Below are 27,640 nucleotides of genomic sequence, written 5' to 3' on the forward strand. Positions count from 1 at the left end.
TTATTTCACAATCTTTGGTTCGGGGGAGGTTGTTTGGGACTCAATATCCATCACATATGACACAATGATGAAGCCGGACATCCAGTGGGGGCATTTGTAATCCAGATTTATCTCCTCTGAGTTGAAGTCCTCAGATAAAAACGCAGTGCGGGTCAGAGCCTCATTCTGTTTTGCCTCTGGGATCTGATCTAGTTTGGTGCCGATCACCAGCAGAGGGATCTGGTTGCTTGCAAACTGCTCCCGGTCATAGTCCCTGTTGGTAACCAGCACCCCTGCTGGCAGTAGATGTTGATTCAGGTCTTCTAAGGACAAGCAGTTCAGGTTCTGAGATGTCTTCTTGTTTGTGAGATCATGAACGAGGACAATACCGTTAACACCATTGTAGAACACGGCTCTGGTGCTTTTCATGCTGCTTGCACTGCCCACCAACCCTCCAACGTGCCACAACTCAATATAAAATGTCTTCCCCTCTGGGGTTCCTCTCCCGATACTCATGAAGCTGGACATCCACCGAGCAGCCAACTGTCCATGATTGGTTTCCCAGGACTTGGTCATGACACAGCAAATGGACCAAAGATGATTTTTTTCCACACCTGAGTTATCTAGCACCAGTTATTGCAATCATTTTTACCGCAGCCGCGGTTTCAAAAGATGCAGCATGTCTATTTATTGTTTACTTCCGTCGCGGTCTCTATGGGAGCGCCGGCCGCAACGGAAATGCGAGCAGCCGGGCCACTTCAAAGCCGCCGCGGGTTTTTCCGCGGCGCTTCTCCCGGCGGAAATCTCGTGGTTTTTGCTGCAGCCAAACCGCTGGATTTCCGGCGGGAATACGCCTAGTGTGAACCCAGCCTTACAGAGATATTCTATGTTAAAGTGACACGTCAGATTTCCAGAATTTCCAGAATTTGGCCTTGTCATTAAACATGCTTGGTCACTAAGAATTTACAAGGGCAGCTAATGGCAGTCAGAAATTTGGGAAATTTACTGCTAGGACCTTCCAAACTAATAAAATTAAAAAATACCTTTTATTAAATTCCTTTAAAAGAAGAACAAAACAAATACAAACAAATAAGGGGAAGATTAGGATTAAGAAGGCCACTAGTGACTAGTGACCAAACAGGTTAGAGTCGTATAATAGGACTCAACCTTAAAAAACGACAGCAACCGCCACTTCTGAAATATGAACAATGGGAAATCGAGTCATGTGATGAAGCTCAATTGATGTACAACATTGATCATAGATCCAGAAAAGTGATCAAATAAAGTAGAATCACTCTAAATCTGGTATCCTAATGTGCGTCGTATAGTGGGAAGGACTTGCACATAAGGAGTTTGCTCTTAAAGCAAAAATGCGCGTTACCCAACGCGTTTCTCCCAACTGGTGGGTTCCTCAGGGGTTACAATGCGCTAGTTCCAACCAAAAGGTTGGGTTGTGGCTAAATTTTTATAAAGTGTGGAAGCCACACATACTCCAGGACTGATAATCATGGACCAGTGGTCGCCAAAATGATCTGTCTCTAAATGTAAATGCAATGCAGCGAAGAATTCCAGTGCACCGCAATTTACAAAAATCAGAAAAGAATGACCTATGTCGTGGCAATGATGGTCACGGTAATGGTCATTAAGAGGACAAAATTATCCTCAAAGTACAAGATGAGATCAAAAAGAGATATATAAGCCGTCAGATGCTATCAATAACTTAAGCCCTTAAAGTCCTGAAGATAGATTTGCAGCTACCTAACTGATAAGAAACTATCTGAAGTTGCTAAATAGACTGATAATGCAACTCGAGTGAGTAGCTGAAGGGGACTAGCCCCTAGGTCAGGACAAAGAACTTAAAATCAAAGAAAATAAAGACAAACCGGCAGCATGTCAGTCCTTGTGGTGGAGTGACAGCATAATGGTGAGCTAGTCCAAGGAGCTTTAAATAGGGTTCATTAGGGAACACCTTTTGATGGGTGTGTATCCCCTGAGCCAATGAGAGGCAAAGTGGGAGGCGTACCACTCATGCTATGTAACCTAGGTAACAGGTAAACATATGTTTCATACTGAAGAAAGAGAGAAAAAAAAAAAAAAAGGATAACAGGTGCAAGGAAGGGGGCCAGCAACCGCTGCTGTAATGTGTGACTGATGTATCAAACCGTGCGCGCTATACCGTCGCTACTAGCTCCGTAACCCGGAGGTATAGTAGATGGCATAGCGACGTCAGCGCGGGGGGCGTGATTCCGCTGACGACGCCGGAGGTCACATGACGCTAAGCGTCATCGACCGCGTCATGGTCACATGACGCCGAGCGTCACTGACAGTATCGTATGATACCCGAGGGGGCGGACCGTGGTCCTCATGCGGTCCGCCCCCTTGGGTATCCTTGCATACGATCCTTGCACCTGTTATCCTTTTTTTTTTTTTTCTCTCTTTCTTCAGTATGAAACATATGTTTACCTGTTACCTAGGTTACATAGCATGAGTGGTACGCCTCCCACTTTGCCTCTCATTGGCTCAGGGGATACACACCCATCAAAAGGTGTTCCCTAATGAACCCTATTTAAAGCTCCTTGGACTAGCTCACCATTATGCTGTCACTCCACCACAAGGACTGACATGCCGCCGGTTTGTCTTTATTTTCTTTGATTTTAAGTTCTTTGTCCTGACCTAGGGGCTAGTCCCCTTCAGCTACTCACTCGAGTTGCATTATCAGTCCATTTAGCAACTTCAGATAGTTTCTTATCAGTTAGGTAGCTGCAAATCTATCTTCAGGACTTTAAGGGCTTAAGTTATTGATAGCATCTGACGGCTTATATATCTCTTTTTGATCTCATCTTGTACTTTGAGGATAATTTTGTCCTCTTAATGACCATTACCGTGACCATCATTGCCACGTCATAGGTCATTCTTTTCTGATTTTTGTAAATTGCGGTGCACTGGAATTCTTCGCTGCATTGCATTTACATTTAGAGACAGATCATTTTGGCGACCACTGGTCCATGATTATCAGTCCTGGAGTATGTGTGGCTTCCACACTTTATAAAAATTTAGCCACAACCCAACCTTTTGGTTGGAACTAGCGCATTGTAACCCCCGAGGAACCCACCAGTTGGGAGAAACGCGTTGGGTAACGCGCATTTTTGCTTTAAGAGCAAACTCCTTATGTGCAAGTCCTTCCCACTATACGACGCACATTAGGATACCAGATTTAGAGTGATTCTACTTTATTTGATCACTTTTCTGGATCTATGATCAATGTTGTACATCAATTGAGCTTCATCACATGACTCGATTTCCCATTGTTCATATTTCAGAAGTGGCGGTTGCTGTCGTTTTTTAAGGTTGAGTCCTATTATACGACTCTAACCTGTTTGGTCACTAGTCACTAGTGGCCTTCTTAATCCTAATCTTCCCCTTATTTGTTTGTATTTGTTTTGTTCTTCTTTTAAAGGAATTTAATAAAAGGTATTTTTTAATTTTATTGGTTTTGCTTGGTCACTAAGGGCTCAGTCAGACGAGCGGCAATCCGCGTGTATTACCGTGTGGAAAAATGTCTGCACCGCTTGCGGACGAAAATCCGCATGACCACGTCCATTGCCTCCCATATGTTCTTTCTTTGGCAGGTGCGGATTTTCTAAGGGCTTAAGTGTTATTTTATTCTTTTTGGACTCCACAAAGTATAGAAGTTTAGCAGTACTTTTTCACATTTAGGGCTTAAATAGATGGGCGTGATTTCGTGATTTAGTCCCGTTATGCGTCTGCGAATCGAGATGAAACAACACCATTTATTTCAATGGAGTCGGTTCCACTAGCGGTATTCTCGGGCGTTAATGCTACACCCGAGTAAAGATACTATGTGCGAGAAAGATAGCACAGGACCCACCTTCCCACTTTTTTTTCAAACTCAAACGGAATAGCGCAGAGTTTGGAAGTTAAAAAAAAGATTTTTACCTTGTTCATGCACCGCCACACTCTGTAGCGGCGAGCGTAGTTGCGTATATGCAGCATGAAGAGGCCCTTAGGGCCCCTTCACACGGTCCTGTTTTCAGAAGCAAAATCTGTGCACGCTAAACACAGAGAATAAAACCGATTGATTTTTATGGATTCGTTCTCATCAGCGTGTTTTGCGCGCGTTTCCTGTGTGCACAAAAAAATAGGACTTTCTCTATCTTCCTGCATTTTGCACAGCTATGGCCCCATAGAAGTCTATGGGAGATGCACAAATACGCAAGGGGAAGGGTGAAACACTGCGCAAAATGCACGAAAAGAAGACAGCTGGACCTTATTAGGCTTTAATAGCCAATCAATTCCACGGAAATTGTGTGTGAACTGACCCTGCATGCGCAAATATTACAGTAATATGCGCTGAGATGTGCGCAACAGTCTGATTACGTGGCTCTTCAAACTTTGTTCATGCGCAAATAAGCCGTGCTGCGGCAAGCGTATCTGAGCAAACATCTGAAGGAGCCCTTACTAGTAAATTTCAAAAGCTTATTTATTAACCCCTTAGTGACCAGGCTTTTTTGCTTTTTTCCATTTTTGTTTTTTCCTACTCCCTTTTGAAAAATCGTAGCTCCTTTATTTATCCATCGAAGTCGCTGTATGAGGGCTTGTTTTTTGCGGGACGAGTTGTATTTTTCAAAGGCACTATTTATTTTACCATATAATGTACTGAAAAACTTTTAAAAAATTCTTAGCGGAGAGAAATGGAAAAAAAACGACATTCCACCATCTTTCGGTGCGTCCTGTTTCTACGACGCACAAACTGCAACAAAAACGACCTGATATTTTTATTCTATGGGTCAGTATGATTACTACGATACCAAACTTATATAGTATTGTTTTTGCTGTAGTACTTGTATTTTTTTTAAGATTTTAAATTTTATTTAATTATTTTCTGCGGTCATTTTGTGCGCGTGATAACTTTTTATTTTTCCGTCGACGTAGTTGAGCAAGGGCTCATTTTTTGCGGGATGTCCTGTAGTTTCCGATAGTATCAATTTGGAATACATACGACTTTTTGATCGCTTTTCCTTGCATTTTTTCTGGGAGACAGGGTAACTAAAAAAATGCATTTCTGGCGTTCTTTTTTTTTTTTTTCGGACGACGTTCACCCTGCAGGAGAAATAATGCACTACTTTGATAGATCGGACTTTTGCGGACGCGGTGATACCAAATACATATTTTTATTTAATGATTTAGATTTTTTAGTAATTGATATTGCAAAAGGGGGGTGATTTAAACTTTTACTTTTTTTTTTTTTTTTACAATTGAAAAAACTTTATTGATCTTTTTTTAACTTTACTTTGAAGTCCCCCTGGGGGACTTTAACATGCGATGCTTTGATCGCTCCTGCAGTATGACGTAATGCTATAGCATTACGTCATACTGCTTTTTTACAGGCAGTCTATGAAGCCACCCTGTGTGGATGGCTTGATAGGCAGTCTGCTAAGGCAGCCCTGGGGCCATTCATTAGGCCCCCGGCTGCGATGACACCTGCACGGATCCCCCGATCTCACCGCGGGGGGGCAGTGCGGGACCCCCAAACAGCGTTCGGGGGATTTAAATGCTGCTTTCAGAATTGACAGCGGCATTTAAAGGGTTAATAGCCGCGATCGGCCCAACGGCCGAGTGTGGCTATTGCCCGCGGGTGTCAGCTGTAATAAACAGCTGACGCTCACACTGTATGGAGGGAGATAGCGGCGCTACCTCCCTCCATACACGTCCTGCAGCTGCAGGACGTAAAAACACTATGGTCCGGTCGTTAAAGGGTTAAGGACTCTTTCAGCTCTTAAATGGATTTTAAAAATCTATATATCAGAAACCCAATTTTAAATCGCCCAATTTTAAAAACTGCACCCCTCAAAGTATTCAAAACAGCATTTAGAATTTTTTTTAGCCCTTTAGATGTTCCACAGGAATTAGTACTTGATCAGCAGGTCAACTCCTCCCATGTACCTATTGTAGTCAAGGGCTCAGTCTGGGGTCTCTATACTGGTCACTGGTGCTGGACAAGGGGTATTGCTATGGGTGTGCGTTGTGCTCAATATCAGGACATCCCTCTTGTCCTTATACTTGGCACATGACGCGGGTATCACGGAGTGAGCCTCTGTGACCTATCCCCCCACTTCCCTGTAACCCACCAAAACAATACGCTACTACTTCTAGTTTGGATAATTTTTGGCCACAGCGGCCATTTATTTAACTTTAAGTTTAACAATGGGTAAAAAACACAAGAATATACAACCCACCAAAAGGGGGAAGTCCCCGGAGCCTACAACCCCCTCTGTCGCCTCACTACAGGGAAAAGGATCTTCCGTACTGCCTCCCGCCGCTCTCCCACTATCCGACTCGGGAGACCGAAGATCCCTCCCGCTACCGCCCTCCCGTCGCGAGACCGCCGACTCGGGAGGCAACACACACACGGTTGCCCCTAGTCGCCCACCTCCCGACTCAGAGACCCGCTAGCCGTTCCTAGGCCAGCCGACTGGTCTCCGCAGGGACTACGGCCTGACAGAGCCGGGAGGCGACAGACCTACCACACACTGTAAATCAACAATGGGGCGGGAAGGGGGGACAAGCAGCCATCGGCCCTCCGCTCTCCCCCCCCCCCCCCTCGCCCCGCATCCTAACTGGCTCCGAGAACTCCACCCCCCCTCCAACTGCCACAGCCAGCATGGCATGACCACCTCATGCCTGCGCAGACCCCCACAGAACCAATGCGCGTTCTATCCCCTCCTGTATGCCCTCTAACCAAAGATCTGTCCCAATCTCGTTGAGATGGACCCCGTCGCCTCTCCAATAATTTCCCGCCCCTTTCTCAAGATCAATATGCCGCACGGCGACTCCTCCATTCCGCACCACGAAACGAGACACCTCACGATTCACTTTGATCCTTGCCTTATCTATACCGCGCACCGAACGCACATTCCGCCAAACCTTATGAGGGACCATCTCGGACCAGACCAAGATCAAGCCCCGGTACATCTGCAACAACCGAAGCATATCATACCGTATGTCTCTGCCTAGCTCCCTGAACGGTCTACGCCCCAAGTCGTTGCCCCCGACGTGCAATACTAGAATGTCGGGCGTCCCGTCCAGGGAGACTAGGCGCTGTACATCCTGCAAAACCCGCGACCAGGCCATGCCCCGCACTCCTATCCAGCGAAGTACCGCCGCATCCTTACTCAGTCTAAGTTGCCTCCCATTAGGCCTAACCTTAGACCTCTCCCCCCCCAAAAAAACATACGAGTGGCCCATTATCCACACGAGTGCAGCACGCGGATCTGTAACAAAAAAAGAACAAAAACTAACCGTAAATAACGCCCCCACCATGTGCCCCCTACCCGCCCTTACAGCAAATGCGGTCTAATATACCGTCTGAACCTCTCCGACTTCCACCGACCGATTCCCATCACCGCCTGACTATCCATACCCCTCGCTGCCGCCTCTGTCGCCGCACCTATTCTAAACGAATGCGTTCCAAAACCTGACCCATCCAGTCCCAGAACAGCTATCGCTCTTTTAAACACCGCCTCAAACTGGAACCTTGATAAATAATGACCGTCCTGATGCTGTAACAGGGGCCGTACCCTGGCCCCTGCTAGAGAACAGTAGTTCTCCCAACAACTAACCGGGCACATGTTTTCCCCTGGAATACAGCCCAGCGACACCCGACGACCCTTCTGACCTGATCCGTCTTAGAACGCCGAATGACTATTTCTAAACGTCCCTTTACAACTCTAGTGTCCTCGGCTTTCAACCCCCCCCCCTATCTTTTTGCTTGGGGAAACCAATTCCCCCACTCGTAACGCCCCGAAAAAGGCTAACGAAAAAGCGAACCTAAAAAGAGAATACTCAAACCCGTTCCCACAAACCTCCTGCAACGCGAACCCCAATTTTTGTAGTAACTCAAACGAAACCGGGCGACGCGTATCCGGACTACCCCGCCCCTTTCTAAAACCTTTAAGCGCCTGCCTCACTACAAAGTTCTTTGTTACATCCGTTACACCCCTCAACTTAGCGCCAAACGCCACCCCCCCCATAAACTTGTTAACTGTAGCCACCGACAAACCAGCCTCCGCGCTTTTTGCCAGCCACCCCAACAACGCCCCTGCCGCGTCCTCGTCCGTCCGTACATTGCCCCACTGCTTCAACCACTCCTCCCATTCTACCCATGCTGCCTTGTAAGCCGCCCATGTGTTCCGAGCCAAGGAGGCACCTATCAGGTGCCTCACTGCTCGCTGACCACGCTCCATATGTGTCTCGGGCAAGACACCCCTTCTTCTTCTGCTCCTGGGGCCAACCGTCGGAATCGCTCCCATTGAAAGCGAGAAAGAGCATCCGCTATTGAGTTGCTTACCCCTGGCACGTGTACTGCCCCAATCCAAGCATTCAGCGACAACGCCTGCAGCACCAGGTGGCGCAATAATGCTACCACTGGGGGGGATGATGCAGACAATCTGTTTATTGCCTGCACCACCCCCAGGTTGTCGCAGTGAAAGCGCACCCTATTATCTCTAAACTGAGCTCCTCATAGCTCAACAGCTACTATTATGGGGAATAGCTCAAGCAGCACCAGGTTTTTTACCAAACCCGACGAAAACCATTCGCTCGGCCACCCTGACGCGCACCACCGGCCTTGGAAGTATGCTCCAAAACCCGAACTACCTGCGGCGTCAGTGAACAATTCCAAATCGAAATTGTCCACCACCTCCTCCATCATCACTGACCTTCCGTTATAATTTTCTAAAAACGCCGCCCATACTGCCAGGTCCTTCTTGTGGCCTTTGCCCAGCCGTATAAAATGGTGGGGTAACCGAACCCCTGCTGTGGCTGATGCTAATCTCCTACTAAAAATCCGACCCATCGGCATAATGCGACAGGCGAAATTGAGCTTGCCTAACAGCGATTGCAGCTTTCTTAACGTAACTTTTGTGACAACCCTTGCTCTGTTGACTTCAGCCTTTAATTCCGCCACTTTGTCCTCGGGCAACCTGCATTCCATTGCCTCAGTGTCAATGGTAATGCCCAGAAACTTCAAACACGTTGTGGGCCCTTCGGTCTTCCCTGGTGCCAAAGGCACCCCGAACTGACCGGTAACCCATTGAAGGGACCCCAGCAAGTTTGCGCAAAGTGGCGAACTTGCCGGACCTATGCATAGGAAGTCATCCAAATAATGGATAACCGACCTAATCCCTGTGCAATCCCTAACTACCCATTCTAAAAATGAGCTGAACGCTTCAAAATAAGCGCACGAAATAGAACAGCCCATGGGTAGACACCTATCCGCGAAGTAACTTCCTTCCCAAAAACAGCCTAACAAACGAATACTTTCTGGGGCCACTGGGAGTAACCTAAAAGCGGACTCAATGTCCACTTTAGCCAACCTAGCCCCCTGCCCGTACTTGCGCACCCATTTCGTAGCGGCGTCAAAAGAGGTATACACCACGGAACATATTTCCGGGTCGATACCGTCGTTCACTGACGCCCCTTTCGGGTAAGACAAGTGATGTATGAGCCTGAACCTATTTGGCTCTTTTTTAGGAACTACTCCAAGCGGAGAAACTACCAACTCCGTAACCGGAGGGGAGCTAAACGGCCCCGCCATCCGTCCTAACTGAACCTCCTTACGCAATTTCTCTGTTACCACCGCCGAATACCGGAGCGCCGACGGTAAATTTTTTGTAGTAACAGGAACCTTATGAACTGGGGCGGGAATTTTAAAACCATCCCTAAAACCTTCTAATAATAAACTCGCCTTCTCTCGGTCGGGGTACCTATTTAGAAACGGCACCATCTTTGCCAGTTTCACTGGTGTCATCCCTTTTTCCAGCTGCCCCGAAAAACTTTCCTTTTTCCTTTCTTAAAGCACCTTGCTGCTCCGTGTGATGTAGCGTTACACAGGGAGCAAACGTGCTTGAACCTGCAGCTATTTCCGAATTTGCATTGGCCGTCGTTAAACTGCCAACACAATCCGAGCCTATGACTCCCCGACTGTCCGCCCTGACTTCCTCCCTGGGAACCGCTGGCCGAGCTACTCGTCCCGGCCCCTCCCTGAAAGGGCTGCCCGAACCTAACTGGGGCCATTACCCTCAACCACAGCCCTATGTCTTTCTGATCCCACCGAATAGACGGTCGGATCGCTTTTCTTTGACGAAACTGCTCGTCATACCTAAGCCACGTCTGGCCCCCATACACCCTATACGCCTCACCTATCGCATCGAGGTAACAAAAGAGGCCGGAACAATTCTCCGGCGCCTTTTCCCCTATAACGCTAGCCAGAATAGCGAAAAAGCTTGCATCCAATTAGAGAAAGTCTGTGGAATCAGTCGCCACCGACGTTTCTCTTCCTCCTCCTTCTTGTATTCCGTCCTTTTCCCTTTATCCAAATTAAATTTTTCTAAAGGGAGAAGGGAAAAGATCTCGACGTACTCGTCGCGCCAGATCTTTTCTCTAACCTCCTTTTTCAAGTGCGCACCTAGGGGGCCCTCAAAGCAAACATATGCCTCCCCCTTCGCTCTGTCATCAAAGCGAATCCTGTCCCCTTCCTTTTCTGTCTGAACGCCTACCGTGACAGGAGCTGTTTGCTGCCCTACCGACGATCCCGTCCCAACTCCCCCCGTATCGCTATCGCGACCACTCACCGCATTGGACGGTAAAGTCCAGGCGGATACCGGCGACGGCCCTGGCCCAGACTGTTGCTTGCGCCAAAGCTCCAATAATCCCCCTAACATTAACCCCAACTCGCTCGCTGCGCCCCGTGTGCCTACCGTCGCCCCCCCCCGCCCCCTGTCCGCCCCCCCACACTATCTGCGCAACGCGGCTAACTGCGATATGTGTGTCCCTGTGTGTTCGCTCACCTGGCTGCGTAGGGGCTGTAGTCCCACCAGCCGCCGATCCTCCCTCCAACGGATCCGAGTCCTCGTCTGACGGTGATCCGCGCTGGCACTCGAGGTCCTCATCTGGCTGGAGTCGCGCCACCGGAGTCGCAGCCGCTCCTCTGCTGCTCGAACTGGCTCCCACGGGCCGTGTGTCCTGTGGGACTGAAAGAAAACTGTGAGGCTGCTCGCCGACCACCACCTCTCCCGGCGAGCGACCCCACGCTGCTCCAGCTCTCTCCGCCGACGGTCCAGTGCCAGGCCCCGCCCCCCTGGCGGCACGGGACCTGGAGCCAGACGCTGCACCGACCCGCCTGGTGAGATTCCTCCCAGGCCTGCGCTCCCCACCTGCTGAATTGGAAACTGGGAGCCGGCCAGGAGGGGCCCGTGAGGGACTCTCAATGCGGCGCCGACGCTGAGGGGTTAAATCAGGGCTCAGCCGCGCTGGGGCGCGAGCCCTCCGTGGCCTCGGCTCTCTCCTCTCCACTGCCTGTGTCCCGCGCCTCCCCACCGCTGAGGCATTGCGGCCATGCTCTGTCCCTGGGCTTCGTCCCGCTGCTGCTTCTGTCACACGGCTCCCAGCAGCAGCCGGGCTCCGTCCTCTTCCTCTGCCTGGCGCTGCAGCAGCTACAACGGGCGCCGCTTCCTCCGCTCCTGCAGCCTGTGCCGGACCCGCTCCCACGTGCTCCGGGCCAGGGGCCCCTGCATCCAGTAAGCTCACCAGCCAGTCTAAGGCCCGCTCCTCCACCGCTGCCCGGATCCTCTCCATGACGCCGTCCATACCGGTAAGTCGTCTTCTGGGCTCTTCCAGACGCTCCTCTTCGGGCTCTTCGGTGCTTCCAGCCGTCTTCACTCTTCTTTACTCACGATTTCTTCTCTCTTCTTCCTCGCTGTCTCCGTCTTCTTCTCTTCTGCTCCTTCTCCCTTCTGCTGCCGACTGAAACTCCTCCTCCTGCTTTTCCCGCACTTTCTAACTGCTCCCCCCTCCCTATTCTCACCCCCCCCACCTCTGGACTACTGTTAACCCCTAGCCTCCCCGTTAACCCTGTCATGTGCTGCCTACATATATACGCCTGCGGCTAATATTCCGGCACTTCTTAATACGTTGTTGCTACATACTACCCTGTTCTCGCACTTCCTTAGAATTTGCCCAAGCAGTGACTTACGGGGGCTTTTCTGTTTATTTATAATAGTTCCACATGTCACAGTTTTTCTGGAAGCAAAGCTCTGTATTAGGTGAACACTGGTGTAAAAATTATCCAGGTACAGGTGATACCTCTGGTCCAGCAGTGGGGGCACCAATTCCCATATGATTTTTCCTGCAATTCCCAGGAGGTGGGGGTGGGGGGCATATTTGGTGCTCCTCCCTTCATTGGGGTGCAGTATAAGATATCCCTGCTCCAATAGGCCCTAATGTTCGGCTTCTTTAGTAGCCCCATAAATAATGCAATGCCCCCAAATTTTGTGATTTCTGATACATCCACAGGGGTCAACTTGTAGGATTTTGCCTAACTGGAGTTGGGTTTTTCTTGGCTGAAATTCTGGGCACATAAATTGGTCTGGGTAACAATGTCAGAAATAAAATCATCCAACAAAAAAAACAAACTTAAAAAGTCCACTCCCTCTGCACCCAGCTGTATTTAATTGTACCCCTTAGTTTCCAGTAGAATCAGGGATCTGGGGTCTGAAAATTTCTGTGGTAATCTACTAAGCATCAGATGAATTGGGATCCTCTGAAGTGGCATTGGTCACCAGTTCAGACTCACTTGATGAAGAGGATAATGCCAATAATTGTGTAAGCCACTCCCACAATTACTGATAACTGCTAATTACGCTAGCAGCCATCACTACAGTTTCACCATGATTGCCACCGTGGCGACATTTTAAGCACAAGACGTAAGTGTATACCCTGTTGCTATAAGTACCATGCCCCCATGACAAAAACTTGTGTCCTGTGTCATTGAGAAACTAAAGGGGTTTTCTGGGACTACACTTTTGACGACCTATCCTCAGGATAGGTCATCGATAATTGATCGACTGGGGTCGTCTGCTTAGGATTCCTATCGATCAGTTGATTGAAGAGGTTGCAAAACTTGGTCCTGTGGCCTCTTCTCGGGCCTATGATATCACTTCAATCCGTCACATGGCCGAGAGCAGCTCAGTCCCAATCAGGTGAATGGGACTGAGCTGCAATACCAGGCACAGCCACTATGCAATGTACAGTGCTGTGCCTGGTAGGGACTGAAGTGACATGGTTCTCACCCGAGCACTGCTGTCACTTCAATCAGCTGATCTGTGGGGATTCTGAGTGGCGGATCCTCTCTGATTAACTATTGATGGATGGCCTATCCTGAGGATGTTATCAATAGTTATGGCCCGGAAAACCCCTTTATCAACAAACAATGAAGTGATTGGGGACAGAAGAGAAGCTGTAAGCAACATACAGTCAGCTTTTCATTAGCTGATAGCATGTAGTTTCCAATCAGCAGAGATTAGAATATAGATTATAAACTTGTAAGGGAGAGAGAAGTAGAAAGTTATATACTGTTACAATGTGTGTAATAAAACTGCTTATTGTGCAGATAAAATTACATTCACATGTACACTTTATTAGTCTTCTTTGTGGCGTGGTGTTATCATACAGCAGTGGTTGTGAACCTATCGCACACGTGCCAGAGGTGGCGTGTAGGGCCCTCCCTGCTGGTACACGCTGCCATCAGACGCTCATCATGGCAGTGAATACCAACAGGGGGCGCGGCTCCCTGCCAGTATTAACTCAGCTGCGCTGATCCTGGTGCACACTGTGACTCCAGTCCCCCCTCCCCTGATGTCTCCTTTTAGGCTCCATGAGAGCAGGGGGAGGAAGCGTCTGGCAGCACACTGATGTCACAGTGTGCACCTGGGATCAGCGCTGAGCAGAGGAGCAGCGGCGCTTCCATGAGTGGGCCACTGTGGGATGTCACTGTTACTACTGGGGCCACTGTGGGATGTCACTATTACTACTGAGGGCCTCTGTGGGATGTCATTATTACTACGGGGGCCACTGTGGAATGTCACTATTACCGCTGGGCCATTGTGGGATGTCACTATTACCACTGGGGCCGCTGTGGGATGTCACTATTACTACTGGGGGCTGCTGTGGGATATCACTATTACTACTGGGGGCTGCTGTGGGGTGTCACTTACTACTGGGGCCACTGTGGGATGTCACTATTACTACTGAGGGCCTCTGTGGGATGTCACTATTGCTACTGGGGCCACTGTGGAATGTCACTATTACCGCTGGGCCACTGTGGGATGTCACTATTACCACTGGGGCCACTGTGGGATGTCACTAATACTACAGGGGCCACTGTGGGATGCCTCTATTACTACTGGGGCTGCTGTGGGAATGCACTATTACCGCTAGGGCCAGTGTGGAATGTCACTATTACTGCTGGGGCCACTGTGGCATGTCACTTTTATTACTGGGGCCGGTGTGGGATGTCACTATTACTGCTGGGGGATGTCACTATTACTGCTGGGGCCGCTGGGGGATGTCACTATTACTGCTGGGGCCACTGTGGGATGTCACTATTACTACTGGGGGCCACTGTGGGATGTTATTATTACTACTGGGGCCGCTGTGTGATGTCACTATTACTGCTGGGGCCACTGTGGGATGTCACTATTACCACTGGGGCCACTGTGGGATGTCACTATTACCACTGGGGCCACTGTGGGATGCCACTATTATCACTGGGGCCACTGTGGGATGTCACTATTATGGCTGTGGGCTGCTGTGGGATGTCACTATTACTGCTGGGGGCCGCTGTGGGATGTCACTATTACTACTGGGGGCTGCTATGGGATGTCACTATTACCAGTAGGCCCACTGTGGAATTTTACTATTACTGCTGGGGCCACTGTGGAATGTCACTATTACTACTGGGGCTGCTGTGGGATGTCACTATTACCGCTAGGGCCACTGTGGAATTTCACTATTACTGCTGGGGCCACTGTGGAATGTCACTATTACTACTGGGGCCACTATGGGATGTCATTATTACTACTGCATCTGTGCGATGTCACTATTACCGCTAGGGCCACTGTGGGATGTCATTATTACCACTGGGCCACTGTGAGATGTCACTATTACCACTGGGGCCACTGTGGGATGTACCTATTACCCATTGGGGCTGCTGTGGAATGTCACTATTACCACTGGGGCCGCCATGGGGGTCATCATTACTGCTGGGGTATGTTTGCATGTGGTAGAAATTACCGTGGCAAATTCTGCAGCATTTCCGCCTCCAAAAAGCAGTCAAAAGTAGTCTGCACCCTATTTTGAAGCGGCCCTGTCCTTTTTATAACAACGGAGGTAAAAATCATACGTTGTGATAAGCCCCCTGACCTGTTGGCACTTTGCGAAAAATAAGTGGGTTCTGGGTTGCAGTTTGGGCACTCGGTCTCTAAAAGGTTCGCCATCAGTGCTATAGGGGATGCAGGGGATGCGGTTGCACCCGGGCCCAGGAGCCTTAGGGGGCCCATAAGGCCTCTCCTCTCCATATAGGGAGCCCAGTACTATGAATAAAGCATTATAATTGGGGGGCCCTGTTACAGGTTTTGCATTGGGGCCCAGGAGCTTCAACTTACACCTCTGTGTTAAGGGGTTAAGAGAAGTTGGGGGCCCCAAGATGAACTTTTGCATCCGGGCTCACGAGCTTTTAGCTATGCCCATAACCCCATTAATATATGGATACAATACAATAATGTACCACATTTCTCATATCATAGGTGGATTTTCCACCAAAGTCAGATATCTGTGGAAATGTTGATCTGCCAAGTTGGATTTCTTAGGTTGTTGTTGGGTACAGCTGTTGTTAGGTCATACAAGACAACTAATCCTTAGAATAGTAGTCCCGAGCCACCCTACCTAGAAGAGTTAAACTGGAGCAGTAACTATGCATGCACATTGCCACTCTATTCAATCTCTATGGGACTAATGGAGATAGCTGTGTGCCATACTCATCTATCTCATTCAGTCCCATAGACTTTGAATGGAGCGGCAGTGCTCATGCATGACCATCAAACCCTTTAAATGCCTCTGTAACAGGGATACTGGTACCCTGTTCTAGTGATTGTGGTGATTCCCTCATTGGACCCCCAGTGATTACACATTTATTACTTATTGTTTGGGATAATCCACTGGCGTAACTATAGGGCAGTGGGGGTGAACCTATGGCGCGCGTGCCAGAGGCGGCGCGCAGAGCCCTCCCTGCTGGCACACGCCACCGTCAGAAGCTCATCACGGCAGTGAATACCGACAGGGGCCGCGGCTGTGATGCAGCAAGGTCACGTGGGCCGGCGGCGAACCTAGAAGCAAGCGATGAAAGAAGAGGCAAAATTCTGCAATGAAGAATTGGTAAAACTGGAAATCGATGAAAGACGAAGGCGACAAAAGTAGAGGTATGACTGTATCTATAATAAAGGATTCTAAATAATAAAACAAAAATACATATTTGGTATCATTGTATGATTTGCTATGATCCATAAAAGTCCAATCTATCAAAGTAACGCATTATTTATCCCGCACGATGAACGTCGTCAGAAAAAAAATAAAGAACGCCAGAAATGCGCTTTTATTTGTTAGCCTGTCTCCAAGAAAAAATGAAATAAAAAGCGATCAAAAAGTCTTATCTATTCTAAAATGGTACGAACGCAAACTACAGGACGTCCCGCAAAAAACGAGCCCTTGCACAACTATGTCAACGGAAAAATAAAAAAGCTATTGCACGCAGAAGATGGCAGCAGAAAATAATTTTAAAAGATTAAATATCTTTAAGAATAAATACAAGTAGTATAGCAAAAACAAGAACTATATAAGTTTGGTATCGTAGTAATCGTACTGACCCATAGAATAAAGTTATCAGGTCATTTTTGTTGCAGTTTGTGCGCCGTAGAAATAAGATGCACTGAAAGATGGCGGAATTTCATTTTTTTCCACTTCTCTGCCCTTAGAATTTTTTAAAAGTTTTTCCAGTACATTATATGGTACATTCAATAGCACCATTGAAAGATACAACTCGGCCCGCAAAAAACAAGCCCTCATACAGCGACGTTGATGGATAAATAAAGGAGATATGATTTTATCAAAAGGGAGGAGAAAAAAACAAAAATAGAAAAAAACTAGTGATGAGCGAGTATACTCGCTAAGGCACTTTACTCGAGCGAGTAGTGCCTTAGCCGAGTATCTCCCCGCTCGCCTCTAAAGATTCGGGGGCTGGTAGGGGGCGGGGAGCGACGGGGGAGAGCGGGGAGGAACGGAGGGGAGATCTCTCTCTCCCTCTCTTCCCCCCGCTCCCCCCTACTCCCCACCGCAACTCACCTGTCACCCGCGCCGGCCCCCAAATCTTTAGAGACGAGCGGGGAGATACTCGGCTAAGGCACTACTCGCTCGAGTAAAGTGCCTTAGCGAGTATACTCGCTCATCTCTAAAAAAAACTAAAAAGCTTTGTCACTAAGGGGTTAACATTTACCATACCTACTTTACATTGCAACCATTTTTTTTTTACACCACATCCATTTAATTACCACATTCTGATAATCCTCAAGAAATAATACTACATTTACATTGTATCACATGAGTGAAGAAAGCATATGTATTACAGAAAACGTAAGTAATTACAGTAGAAGACAAATGCGTGTTGTAGGACATTATAGAGAGTATAACGAAAAATAATAATATAATCACCCCCTATGTTAGACACACTCCGAAAAAATAGAGTAGCTGGTATGTGAGGGTGTTAATGTGAATATTACACCTCAGACCTGCAGATCCCCTCATTAAATTACATCCAGACATTTTTAAAAAATGCCATAATAATAAAAGGCCAGCTTATTGACCAGCACAGTTGACAGGTTTATGTAGATAAGCACAGTACTAGTCATTAAACAGTTAATTATGGGTGACTTCAAGTGGATGAGGCCTTGGTGATAAACACCTGCAGTCACCATGGCAACTGTGCTGATGTCATCCACAGCTAGGCCTATGTCATAAACTGCCTACACAATAAAACTCCATGACGGAAGGGGACACGGCCAGATGCAGCGTGGTGCTTGGTGTGTCTGGAGACCTGGAGCTTCACCATCTGTGAGGGAAGAGGGGACGCCCGCCTAGCCAGCCAGATCAGCCATTTTAACCTAGCCAGCCCGATCAGCCATAACTGCGCAGCCAGCCAGATCATGTCTATTATCCCTAGCGATCCATGGGGTGACAGATGCTGCAGCCAGATCTCCATCATATCCAGTATCCGCTGCCCGGAGAGGTCACATTTGGATATCTCCATTAGGCATCACACGGGGCCTCTGCTTTGCCCTCGCCTTGTTTACTAATAACTATCATATGTTCTGTTATAGGATGTATTACTGTAAATATGATGAAATGTATAAACTCTGATAAAATATGCTGTTACATATTGGCATTAACCCCCTAAGCCCAGAGGGAGGGCCGTCCTCCAGCCATGGCTCCCCAGAGGTTTCCTCCACAGGGGGTTTTTCCTCTCCTGAGTGCTGGACGGTGACTCTTCGTGAGTCGGAGGTGCGCCATTTTCAGTGTCTTCTTATAGCAATTGGTCTGATCTTAGATTTGAGACTCTGAATAAAAATGTTATTTCAAATAAAATGTTGTCAATTAAACACCAATGAAAGTGTCGTGTGTATTTATTTCACAATCTTTGGTTCGGGAGAGGTTGTTTAGGACTCAAGATCCATTACATATGACACAATGATGAAGTCGGACATCCAGTGGGGGCATTTGTAATCGAGATTTATCTCCTCTGAGTTGAAGTCCTCAGATAAAAACGCAGTGCGGGTCAGAGCCTCGTTCTGTTTTGCCTCTGGAATCTGATCTAGTTTGGTGCCGATCACCAGCAGAGGGCTCTGGTGCTTTTCATGCTGCTTGCACTGCCAACCAACCCTCCAACGTGCCACAACTCAATATAAAATGTCTTCCCCTCTGGGGTTCCTCTCCCGATACTCATGAAGCTGGACATCCACCGAGCAGCCAACTGTCCATGATTGGTTTCCCAGGACTTGGTCATGACACAGCAAATGGACCAAAGATGATTTTTTTCCACACCTGAGTTATCTAGCACCAGTTATTGCAATCATTTTTACCGCAGCCGCGGTTTCAAAAGATGCAGCATGTCTATTTATTGTTTACTTCCGTCGCGGCCTCTATGGGAGCGCCGGCCGCAACGGAAAAGCGAGCGGCCGGGCCACTTCAAAGCCGCCGCGGGTTTTTCCGCGGCGCTTCTCCCGGCGGAAATCTCGTGGTTTTTGCTGCGGCCAAACCGCTGGATTTCCGGCGGGAATACGCCTAGTGTGAACCCAGCCTTACAGAGATATTCTATGTTAAAGTGACACGTCAGATTTCCAGAATTTCCAGAATTTCCAGAATTTGGCCTTGTCATTAAACATGCTTGGTCACTAAGGGCTCAGTCAGACGAGCGGCAATCCGCGTGTACTACCACGTGGAAAAATGTCTGCACCGCTTGCGGACGAAAATCCGCATGACCACGTCCATTGCCTCCCATATGTTCTTTCTTTGGCAGGTGCGGATTTTCTAAGGGCTTAAGGCCTCATGTCCACGGGGAAAATCGGGCCCGCTACGGATTCTACATGTAGAATCTGCAGCGGGTCCCTCCTGCCCCGCGGACATGAGCGCTGAAAATACGAATAAATAAGAATTTACCTATCCGTAGCGGGCGGCGAAGCTCTGCTCTTCCTCACGGCCGGATCTTCTTTTTCGGCCGGCGGATGAATTCCTGACGCCGGCGGCACGTCGTCGACGTGCCGCGCGCATGCGCCGGGCACATCCGCCGAGCCGAAGCAAGGGAGATGCGGCCGTGAGGAAGAGAAGAGCTTCCCGGCCCGCTGCGGGTGAGTAAATGCTTTAAATTCCTATTTTAGGTCTCCCGCGGATCCGGACGGCTTCCATAGGCTTCAATAGAAGCCCGCGGGAGCCGTCCCACGCGGGAGACCCGCACGAAAATGGAGCATGGTCCAGATTTTTTCATGCTCCATTTTTTTTAAAATCCATTTTATTGACGATCCGCGGGTATTTATCTACCCGCGGGTGGTCAATGCATCCCTATGGGGTGCGGATCCGCGTGCAGGTAATCCGCTGCGGATCCTAAATCATATTTTGCCCGTGGACATGAGCCCTAAGTGTTATTTTATTCTTTTTGGACTCCACAAAGTATAGAAGTTTAGCAGTACTTTTTCACATTTAGGGCTTAAATAGATGGGCGTGATTTCGTGATTTAGTCCCGTTATGCGTCTGCGTATCGAGATGAAACAACACCATTTATTTCAATGGAGTCGGTTCCACTAGCGGTATTCTCGGGCGTTAATGCTACACCCGAGTAAAGATACTATGTGCGAGAAAGATAGCGCAGGACCCACCTTCCCACTTTTTTTTCAAACTCAAACGGAATAGCGCAGAGTTTGGAAGTTAAAAAAAAGATTTTTACCTTGTTCATGCACCGCCACGCTCTGAAGCGGCGAGCGTAGTTGCGTATATGCAGCATGAAGAGGCCCTTAGGGCCCCTTCACACGGTCCTGTTTTCAGAAGCAAAATCTGTGCACGCTAAACACAGAGAATAAAACCGATTGATTTTTATGGATTCGTTCTCATCAGCGTGTTTTGCGCGCGTTTCCTGTGTGCACAAAAACATAGGACTTTCTCTATCTTCCTGCGTTTTGCACAGCTATGGCCCCATAGAAGTCTATGGGAGATGCACAAATACGCAAGGGGAAGGGTGAAACACTGCGCAAAATGCACGAAAAGAAGACAGCTGGACCTTATTAGGCTTTAATAGCCAATCAATTCCACGGAAATGGTGTGTGAACTGACCCTGCATGCGCAAATATTACAGTAATATGCGCTGAGATGTGCGCAACAGTCTGATTACGTGGCTCTTCAAACTTTGTTCATGCGCAAATAAGCCGTGCAGCGGCAAGCGTATCTGAGCAAACATCTGAAGGAGCCCTTACTAGTAAATTTCAAAAGCTTATTTATTAACCCCTTAGTGACCAGGCTTTTTTGCTTTTTTCCATTTTTGTTTTTTCCTACTCCCTTTTAAAAAATCGTAGCTCCTTTATTTATCCATCGAAGTCGCTGTATGAGGGCTTGTTTTTTGCGGGACGAGTTGTATTTTTCAAAGGCACTATTTATTTTACCATAAAATGTACTGAAAAACTTTTTAAAAATTCTTAGCGGAGAGAAATGGAAAAAAAACGACATTCCACCATCTTTCGGTGCGTCCTGTTTCTACGACGCACAAACTGCAACAAAAACGACCTGATATTTTTATTCTATGGGTCAGTATGATTACTACGATACCAAACTTATATAGTATTGTTTTTGCTGTAGTACTTGTATTTTTTTTAAGATTTTAAATTTTATTTAATTATTTTCTGCGGTCATTTTGTGCGTGTGATAACTTTTTATTTTTCCGTCGACGTAGTTGAGCAAGGGCTCATTTTTTGCGGGATGTCCTGTAGTTTCCGATAGTATCAATTTGGAATACATACGACTTTTTGATCGCTTTTCATTGCGTTTTTTCTGGGAGACAGGGTAACTAAAAAAATGCATTTCTGGCGTTCTTTATTTTTTTTTTCGGACGACGTTCACCCTGCAGGAGAAATAATGCACTACTTTGATAGATCGGACTTTTGCGGACGCGGTGATACCAAATACATATTTTTATTTAATGATTTAGATTTTTTAGTAATTGATATTGCAAAAGGGGGGTGATTTAAACTTTTACTTTTTTTTTTTTTTTACAATTGAAAAAACTTTATTGACCTTTTTTTAACTTTACTTTGAAGTCCCCCTGGGGGACTTTAACATGCGATGCTTTGATCGCTCCTGCAGTATGACGTAATGCTATAGCATTACGTCATACTGTTTTTTTACAGGCAGTCTATGAAGCCACCCTGTGTGGATGGCTTGATAGGCAGTCTGCTAAGGCAGCCCTGGGGCCATTCATTAGGCCCCCGGCTGCCATGACACCTGCACGGATCCCCCGATCTCACCGCGGGGGGGCAGTGCGGGACCCCCAAACAGCGTTCGGGGGATTTAAATGCTGCTTTCAGAATTGACAGCGGCATTTAAAGGGTTAATAGCCGCGATCGGCCCAACGGCCGAGTGCGGCTATTGCCCGCGGGTGTCAGCTGTAATAAACAGCTGACGCTCACACTGTATGGAGGGAGATAGCGGCGCTACCTCCCTCCATACACGTCCTGCAGCTGCAGGACGTAAAAACACTATGGCCCGGTCGTTAAAGGGTTAAGGACTCTTTCAGCTCTTAAATGGATTTTAAAAATCTATATATCAGAAACCCAATTTTAAATCGCCCAATTTTAAAAACTGCACCCCTCAAAGTATTCAAAACAGCATTTAGAATTTTTTTTAGCCCTTTAGATGTTCCACAGGAATTAGTACTTGATCAGCAGGTCAACTCCTCCCATGTACCTATTGTAGTCAAGGGCTCAGTCTGGGTTCTCTATACTGGTCACTGGTACTGGACAAGGGGTGGTGCTATGGGTGTGCGTTGCGCTCAATATCAGGACATCCCTCTTGTCCTTATACTTGGCACATAATACGTTGTTGCTACATACTACCCTGTTCTCGCACTTCCTTAGAATTTGCCCAAGCAGTGACTTACGGGGGCTTTTCTGTTTATTTATAATAGTTCCACATGTCACAGTTTTTCTGGAAGCAAAGCTCTGTATTAGGTGAACACTGGTGTAAAAATTATCCAGGTACAGGTGATACCTCTGGTCCAGCAGTGGGGGCACCAATTCCCATATGATTTTTCCTGCAATTCCCAGGAGGTGGGGGTGGGGGGCATATTTGGTGCTCCTCCCTTCATTGGGGTGCAGTATAAGATATCCCTGCTCCAATAGGCCCTAATGTTCGGCTTCTTTAGTAGCCCCATAAATAATGCAATGCCCCCAAATTTTGTGATTTCTGATACATCCACAGGGGTCAACTTGTAGGATTTTGCCTAACTGGAGTTGGGTTTTCCTTGGCTGAAATTCTGGGCACATAAATTGGTCTGGGTAACAATGTCAGAAATAAAATCATCCAACAAAAAAAAACCTTAAAAAGTCCACTCCCTCTGCACCCAGCTGTATTAAACTGTACCCCTAAGTTTCCAGTAGAATCAGGGATCTGGGGTCTGAAATTTTCTGTGGTAATCTACTAAGCATCAGATGAATTGGGATCCTCTGACGTGGCATTGGTCGCCGGTTCAGACTCACTTGATGAAGAGGATAATGCCAGAAAAGTGGGGTCATCCTCACTACCGTAGCTGAGTCTGACTAAGACACAATAATTGTGTAAGCTGCTCCCACAATTACTGATTGGCTGCTAACTACGTTAGCAGCTATCACTACAGTTTCACCATGATTGCTACCATGGCGACATTTTAAGCACAAGATCCCTGTTGCTATAAGTACCATGCCCCATGACAAAAACTTGTGTCCTGTGTCATTGAGAAACTAAAGGGGTTTTCTGGAACTACACTATTGATGACCTATCCTCATAGGTCATCGATAATTGATCGACTGGGGTCGTCTGCTTAGGATTCCTATCGATCAGTTGATTGAAGAGGTTGCGAAATTTGTTCCTGTGGCCTCTTCTCAGACCTATGATATCACTTCAATCCATCACATGGCCGAGAGCAGCTCAGTCCCAATCAGGTGAATGGGACTGAGCTGCAATACCAGGCACAGCCACTATGCAATGTACAGTGCTGTGCCTGGTAGGGACTGAAGTGACATGGTTCTCACCCGAGCACTGCTGTCACTTCAATCAGCTGATCTGTGGGGATTCTGAGTGGCGGATCCTCTCTGATTAACTATTGATGGCCTATCCTGAGGATGTTATCAATAGTTATGGCCTGGAAAACCCCTTTATCAACAAACAATGAAGTGATTGGGGACAGAAGAGAAGCTGTAAGCAACATACAATCAGCTTTTCATTGGTTGATAGCATGTAGTTTCCAATCAGCAGAGATTAGAATATAGATTATAAACTTGTAAGGGAGAGAGAAGTAGAAAGTTGTATACTGTTACAATGTGTGTAATAAAACTGCTTATTGTGCAGATAAAATTACATTCACATGTACACTTTATTAGTCTTCTTTGTGGCATGGTGTTATCATACAGCAGTGGTTGCGAACCTATCGCACACGTGCCAGAGGCGGCGTGTAGAGCCCTCCCTGCTGGTACATGCCGCCATCATACGCTCATCATGGCAGTGAATACCAACAGGGAGCGCGGCTCCTGCCAGTATTAACTCAGCTGCGCTAATCCTGGCGCACACTGTGACTTCAGTCTCCTCTCCCCAGATGTCTCCTTTTAGGCTCCGTGAGAGCAGGGGGAGGAGGTGTCTGGCAGTACACTGATGTCACAGTGTGCACCTGGGATCAGCGCTGCCAGCAGCGCCAAGCAGAAGAGCAGCGGCGCTTCCATGAGTGGGCCGCTGTGGGATGTCACTATTACTACTGGGGGCTGCTGTGGGATATCACTATTACTACTGGGGCCACTGTGGAATGTCACTATTACCGCTGGGCCACTGTGGGATGTCACTATTACCACTGGGGCCGCTGTGGGATGTTACTATTACTACTGGGGGCTGCTGTGGGATATCACTATTACTACTGGGGGCTGCTGTGGGATGTCACTATTACTACTGGGGCCGCTGTGGAATGTCACTATTACCGCTGGGCCACTGTGGGATGTCACTATTACCACTGGGGCCACTGTGGGATGTCACTATTACCACTGGGGCTGCTGTGGGATGTCACTATTACCACTGGGGCCGCTGTGTCAATGCACTGTTACTGCTAGTGCCAGTGTGGAATGTCACTATTACTGCTGGGGCCACTGTGGCATGTCACTTTTATTACTGGGGCCGGTGTGGGATGTCACTATTACCACTGGGGCCATTGTGGGATGCCACTATTATCACTGAGGCTACCGTGGGATGTCACTATTACGGCTGTGGGCTGCTGAGGGATGTCACTATTACTACTGGGGGCCGCTGTGGGATGTCACTATTACTACTGGGGGCTGCTATGGGATGTCACTATTACCGGTAGGCCCACTGTGGAATTTTACTATTACTGCTGGGGCCACTGTGGAATGTCACTATTGATACTGGGGCCGCTGTGGGATGTCACTATTACCGCTAGGGCCAGTGTGGAATGTCTCTATTACTGCTGGGGCCACTGTGGAACGTCCCTATTACTACTGGGGCCACTATGGGATGTCATTATTACTACTGCATCTGTGCGATGTCACTATTACCGCTAGGGCCGCTGAGGGATGTCACTATTACCACGGGGGGCCACTGTGGGATGTCACTATTACTACTTGGGCCCACTGTGGGATCTCACTATTACCACTGGGGCCGCTGTGGGATGCCATTATTACCACTGGGGCCGCTGTGGGATGTCACTATTACCACTGGGGCCGCTGTGGGATGCCATTATTACCACTGGGGCCACTGTGGGATGTCACTGTTACCCATTGGGGCTGCTGTGGGATGTCACTATTACCACTGGGGGCTGCTGTGGGGGTCATCATTACTGCTGGGGTATGTTTGCATGTGGTAGAAATTACCATGGCAAATTCTGCAGCATTTCCGCATCCAAAAAGCAGTCAAAATCTGCACGCTATTTTGAAGCGGCCCTGTCCTTTTTATAACAACGGAGGTAAAAATCATACGTTGTGATAAGCCCCCTAACCTGTTGGCACTTTGCAAAAAATAAGTGGGTTTTGGGTTGCAGTTTGGGCACTCGGTCTCTAAAAGGTTCGCCATCACTGCTATAGGGGATGCAGGGGATGCGGTTGCACCCGGGCCCAGGAGCCTTAGGGGGCCCATAAGGCCTCTCCTCTCCATATAGGGAGCCCAGTGCTATGAATAAAGCATTATAATTGGGGGGCCCTGTTACAGGTTTTGCATTAGGGCCTTGGAGCTTCAACTTACACCTCTGCATTATGGGGTTAAGAGAAGTTAGGCGCCCCAAGATGAACTTTTGCACCTGGGCCCATGAGCCTTTAGCTATGCCCATAACCCCATTAATATATGGATACAATACAATTATGTACCACATTTCTCATATCATAGGTGGATTTTCCACCAATGGTAAGAGAACTCAGCTACTAGTCATTACTGCGCGGAAGTGTATGGCAGCAAATGGGGTCAGAATAGGAGACTCTGACACAATAAAAGACCCAAAATGTCCAATCACTTGTCATTAGCGTCCAATTATCCTTATTGATGATATGTCCTGTGTATGCAATCATAAGAAGTTGAGCCCTAGCCTGATACTTGCAGCAAATATCCTTTGCTCAGTCCCAGTGAAGTTCTGGTTTGAAGCTCCTCTACGTATCATATCAGGAGGTGACCATACATGCGGTGAGATGTGTCTACTCATGTCTAGTAGCATTAAACGAAACATTAAGCAGGCATGTTTTCTACCAGGATGTGAGTCTGTTATGAGTCTACTGACAAATGTGTAGCATTGTAATTCAGGATCTCCAGCTCCATATAAAGCCAAGAGTATCTCCTGTACATGACTGTAATTTATTGGTGACCCTCAGCAGTACCTAAATATATCTCTTTATCTTTCTGGCACGCTTTATACCATTGGGCTAAATGTTTCTTTTTGTTGCCTTAGGATACAATGCAGTTTGGTCTTTCTTTCCTAAAATTGGATGCAATTTTATCTAAAAATCACCGAATTGCTCCGCAACAAAACTAAACACTTCACTCTGTTTATAATACATCAGTAGAAATTGCAGATGGAAGATAGGAGAAAAGCAGGGCATGTTCAATCTAAAACATGAAAGCTGTGGGAAGCTTTCATGACATACAACCATTTAACCCCTTAAGGACCAAGCTGTTTTGTACCTTAAGGACCAGGCACTTTTTAGGGATTTTACCCATGTGGCAGTATTATTGCCCTATTTTTTTTCCTTTACCTACCAAAATTATTTGTGCTGCGTTTTGTTCCGTGACTTATAGGGATATTTTTAAAATATCTTATTTACTGACTTTTTTTTTCCATTTTCTTGTTTGAGGGTAAAATGCTAAAAAATGATTTTTTTAACATTTATAGATTTTTTAAATTTAGTATATTTATGCTAAAATAAAGTATGGGAATGGGTTCCTCTATTTGTTTCGGACGTTTTGATATATAATATGTATGGTTTTGGTTTACAGGGCTCATACAGCGACGGTTTTGGTTGGTGACGGCTTTGGGTTATTTCTTTCTTATGTATATATTGTTGTTTTATTCTGTAATTTTTATTTACTTGTGTATGTAATTATGTTTTTTACTATCTATGTCCCCCATGACATCATGTAAGACCTCTGGGGGACATTTTTTTTTTTTTATTTGACACTTTCCCACTGTAGCTGAGGCATCTATAGGAGAGATCATCATTGTATCATTTACAGCGCAAGATGATCGCTCAAGATGAGCAATCACCTTGCGCTGCCAGAGCTGCCAGAGCTTGTCTTCTACATCCAGCTGTTCCCCTGCAGGGTGTCTCCGCTTGTCTTCTGCATCCAGCTGTCCCCCCGCTCCAGCGCCCGGCTTGTCTTCTGCATCCTCCACTCCCAGCGCTCGGCTGTATAACAGCTGGGCGCTGGAGCTGGGGAACAGCTGGATGCAGAAGACAAACGGGGTCACCCCGCTTGTCTTCTGCAT

At 47.5% G+C, this 27,640-nt stretch overlaps 1 pseudogene; it reads right to left on the minus strand.

Moving 5' to 3' along the window:
• On the minus strand, nucleotides 1-27,640 carry LOC136625571 (rab-like protein 3 pseudogene; annotated as a pseudogene).

Source organism: Eleutherodactylus coqui, chromosome 1, assembly GCF_035609145.1.
Source record: "Eleutherodactylus coqui strain aEleCoq1 chromosome 1, aEleCoq1.hap1, whole genome shotgun sequence".
NCBI lineage: Eukaryota > Metazoa > Chordata > Amphibia > Anura > Eleutherodactylidae > Eleutherodactylus > Eleutherodactylus coqui.